The sequence below is a fragment of the Humulus lupulus genome, chromosome 5, assembly GCF_963169125.1.
Source record: "Humulus lupulus chromosome 5, drHumLupu1.1, whole genome shotgun sequence".
NCBI classification, from domain to species: Eukaryota; Viridiplantae; Streptophyta; class Magnoliopsida; order Rosales; family Cannabaceae; genus Humulus; species Humulus lupulus.
Genome location: NC_084797.1, coordinates 127,050,953 through 127,055,623, shown reverse-complemented (window position 1 = coordinate 127,055,623; position 4,671 = coordinate 127,050,953). Strand labels below are relative to the sequence as shown.

The following is a 4,671-nucleotide window of genomic DNA, read 5'->3' as shown; positions in this document are numbered from 1 at the left end:
TTGGGCCGCCACCAAGGCATCTTTGGCATTCTGCTCGCTCTGTTGAGAAGCGGTGAGGGAAGCTTGGACCACAATTAGCTCGGCCTGGGCTGCCTACAAAGAAGCAAAGAAACAGTTAGGCGCATACCAAGGGGAATAATTAAAAAAATTAGGTTAGGAAAAGTGCTTACTGTGAGGTTCATTCCTAGGGCTGACTCCATGACGTTCTCTGGGCTCCTCTCCTCGATCCCCTTCAGGTCTTTGGGTTTGGCCTTGTAAAAATGTTCCACTGCGTATTTCGCCGTCCCATAGACCGTCCCTCGAAAAGTGTCTGGAATTTTCTCCAGGTCCTGGGGGTTGATATGAATGCGGATGGAGGCGGAAGGGATCGCTGGAGCCGAGGGACCAGTTGGTGTTACCTAGTCCCGAGTAGGAACTGGGGGAAGGCGAGGAGGGGGTGCGGCCGGACCCCTCTTCTCCACAGGAGTGACAGGTGTAACTCCCGAGTTCATGCCTGTCCCTTTGGCTGGGGATTTGAAAGCAGTCGCGGCCGGAGGAGTTTTCTTCAATGTGGGTCAAAGTTTCTTGACCAGGGGGCCACTGCTGGATCTCCCCTCCTAGAACATCAACCGGATGTCGAGTTCCCCTCGTTGTGCGATCTCCTCAACTGAAAAAGAAAGGAAAATTTGTTACATATACGTGCATACTCATTAGTTTGCAAGGAAAGTACATACAAAGTATAAAAAAATCCTACCCTCCGAGCTAGAGGAGGAGCCTCTTTCCACGATCTCCGGCCTCGAAGCTGCTATGGGGGAAGGAGAGTCTAAGTCAAACACTTCTTGGATTAAGGGAGGTTTTGGGTTAGACTCTACCTCGGGGCTGGACTCCTCTACGCATTGCCTAAGTCCTGGGGCTACAACACCTTGGAGAAGGGATGTCCACTACCTAAGGTTGGTTCCATGCTCTTCAAAGAAGGTCGACCTAAAGGACAAGGTATTGTCCACCACTACGGTCCCCCTAGGATGGCCCATATCATACCGGAGAACCAAGTGGTCCACACACTGGAGCAAGGTGATATTGCAGTCTGGGTCGTCAGGGGTACAGTGTACGAGCTGGTTGGGGTTGAACCTAACTAGCCTAAGCTCGACCACAGCCCTATCTAAATCCCTAAAAGGATATGGGTTACCTTGGCCAGAGGGGCCGGCTACTGCCCTTGATGCGGCTCGCTCAGCAATGGGATCCCCGGCGGCCTCAGGAGCTCGCCTCTTTCTCACGAGGGGTACCCCGTCCTCCTCCGACTCCTCGCCGTCGGCCTCAGTATTCCTTTCGGGAATGGGAGGGAGCTTGCGGATTATGGGAGCAGCGGCCTGTGTCCTTCTCAAGGCCAAGTTCTGACCTTCAGTAATCAGCTTGCACGCCAGCATCGTGTCATCAGACACGAGCTTGCGGTAGTCCTTATCGTTGGGCGAAAGCCTCGCCAAAGTCTCGTACTAATCCCCAAGGGTCATTGATCTGTCCGTCCTCGCAAAAATGGCTGCGCGAACACATTCCAATCAATATACACACAAGGAATACTAAGTATGAAAGGAATTTTATGCGAGCTGAGAAAAGAAAACTTACGGGGGCGGTTGAAGTATTTCTGTTCGCAGTTGCAGAACCCGTTCGACATGAAGAATTGATCTTTGAAGTCGTTGAGGTGGTTAGGCAACTAGATGACTGCAAGCGAGTTCGAAAATCGGGTCAAATAATAGAACCCGTCCCGTCGTCCCCTCTTGTCCGGGCTAGCTTTGAGGAAGAAGAAATAGAGGATGTCTGCCAGAGTGGGGACCTCCCACTCATGCTTCAAGAACAGGTATTTCAACCCCGCAAGCACCCGGTACGAATTGGGGAGAGCTGGAATGGCGCCAACCTCACATAATTGAGGAAGTCCGCAAAATATTGGTCGAGGAGGAGAAAGGCCCCAGCCTTCAAATTTTCGTCACTCTTGGAGTGGTGAACAGCTCCACTCCCCCTCATAGGAAGGTCGGGCGATTAAGGTCCCTTTCCCAGCCTCAATGTTGTTGGACAGGAGGATTTTGTTGACCCTTCTTTGGGTCGTTATCTTAGAGATGATCCTCTCAGCCTCGAAGAAGGCGCCAGGAGCAACCGTGACCTCTACCTCCACCACGGGACCAAACTCAGGAAGGGGGGAGTCGGGGACGACCTCCTTCCCCTTGCGAAATTGTTGGGACGATGAGCCATCCGCGGTCTTCTTAGACACTCCTTTCTTTGGTGCCATCAGATCGCCTATCGAATAAAAACGATGGAGTTTTTAGTGGGTGACGTAGAACTTTTGAATATGAGAAACAAAAACAAAGGCGAGGTGCCCTAACACACGAGCTGACGCAATATCAGCCAGTGTGATGCCACGCGTTGCCTGTGCCACGCGCCTAAGTTTTCCAACAGACCCCTGATATTCAGGGATCCGTGTGTCAGTCGAGTTAGGCCACTACTTGCCTTTGGAAGAGAGTTTTTAAGAAAAACCGCCCAAGAAACGTGACCCTTAAGCTACCGAGTTTTCTACCCTAAAAACCTCTCGCCTTCCATACCCCGAGTGGGTATTTCCTAAGTTTACCCATAAATTTACCCAGAATTTTACCCATAAGTCTCTCAATCTTAGACATGTTTTAGGATCTACTCAATACGCCTAAAATTGAAACCTATGCACCAAAGTTATTCAGGAACAGCCTACTATTTATGAATTTGAAGTGTAAATTGAAATGGCAAAGAAAAAGGAAATTGAAACATACGAAAAACAGGAAACTTACAATATATTTTCTAAGCGAAGGTTGCAAGCAGCATAGAGGTAGGAGTCCTGGAGAAATCCTCAAGACTGGGCTTCCAAAGGGTTTCTGCGACAAGAATATAGGGATTTATGAGATTTTAAGCAAAAGAAGAAAATGAGTTTTTGAGACTCGGAAGAGAGGAAATGGAGAAAATTTTCAAATAAAAGGTGATAAGTACTGAAAATGGCCAACCCTATTTATTCATAAAAGACATTAGGATACGAGGACCGTCCGATCAAACAAATACGAGATACGAGGGTCATGATTTGGAAGATGAGACAGCGGAAAAAAGGTGGCCAGGCCATTTAATGCAATCCTCGAAGCCCGAGCAGGCGCCAATCACGGCGTTCCACGTGTTTAGTACTCAAATGGTGGGCAGGGGATGGATAATCGAAAAGGGAGTTTAAAAGCCCCCACCGTGAAAGTCAAAAGTGACGCCATAGATCACGAGCAGGGACTTGGGGGGCAAATGTACGCCCTGAATATCAGTACGTACTTTGTTGAGGCAGCTCGAGTTGAGCGAACTAACAAAAAGCCATAACCAATGCGCCACATGCTCATCATTCATCCAGGGAAATTCGGTACGATCCCCTAAACAAATAGCTCGAGCTGATGAATCATTTGGTAGCTTATCACCTGGAACCATTGTATAAACATGGCACCAAAAGACATGAGCAAGCTATAAATTAAGTTCGTAGTACATCAGAGGCCTGACATACCCCAAGATCTTTGTAAAGTTGACCACGCAATATAAACGTGCCTATAACATACATCACGTGTCTGTTTAATTCCCAAATTCCTGGATACGCAATTTAAACGTGCACGATCAGACATCACACGCCTGATTAAGGCCATGTGGCCCATTACCTTTTTTTTAATCTGATTGATTAGACCACACATCAGTGTAAAATTTAGATGTCAATCATCAATGTCGCAGAAATGATGTGAAGGATCAAGAGATCACGGGATGACCCCAATACCTACCCAGAGATCATTCTCTTATAAATACCAGGATCCTGGGTGGTGCAAGGGGCTGGATTCTTTCTATAATGCAAATACTCTATAAAAATAGCAAGAGAGAGAAACAGTAATAATATTGACTCGTGGACTAGGGGGATTTTAACCTCCGAACCATGTAAAAGGGAGTGATCATTTTTCTATTTGTAGTTTGCTCCCAACATCCTTGAGTATTATCATTTTCTTATTACGGTTTATCATTAAGCACTAATCCATCCTAGTTATTCATATAATTCACTGTTGGCGAAAAACCGTGTCAACAACTTCGTACGACCCTACTACCTTCTTAGCACTCGATCTCTCACTATGAAACTTATAACTATTTGTAGCCATTTCTACCATTAAGGAAAGGGCCTCATCTGTAGTCTTGGCCAATAATGCACCCCCAGCTGCTGCATCAATAATAGTCCTAGTTGAACCATTCAACCCCTTATAAATGAGTTGTACTTGCATCCAGTTTTGGTATCCATGTTGTGGGCAGCGGAGTAATAAGTCTTTGAACCTTTCCCAAGCTTCATAAAAGGGCTCTTAATCTTGTTGTCATAATTTCCCAATTTCACTACTCAATTGAGCAAACTTTGATGGAGGGAAATTTTTTATCAAAAAATTCTTAGCCATTTCATCCGATGTTCTGATTGATCCAGGCTGTAAAGATTGTAGCCAAATCCTCGCTCTATCCCTCAAGGAGAAAGGGAAAAGACACAATCAGATGGCGTCATGAGTAACACCATTCATTTTGATAGTGGCGCATACCTACATAAAAATGGCCAAGTGAATGTTGGGGTCCTCAGTAGCTAGACCCCCGAACTAATTTTGTTGAACCATATCGAATAGTGCTGGCATCAGTTCA

At 46.6% G+C, this 4,671-nt stretch overlaps 1 non-coding gene across 1 annotated transcript; it reads left to right on the top strand.

Annotated features, from left to right (window-relative positions):
* The first annotated feature begins 4,284 nt into the window (after nt 1-4,284).
* Nucleotides 4,285-4,391, top strand: LOC133781191 (small nucleolar RNA R71). The gene has a single exon (XR_009869981.1). It is a non-coding gene; the product is annotated as a small nucleolar RNA R71 (small nucleolar RNA).
* Nucleotides 4,392-4,671: the final 280 nt, after the last annotated feature.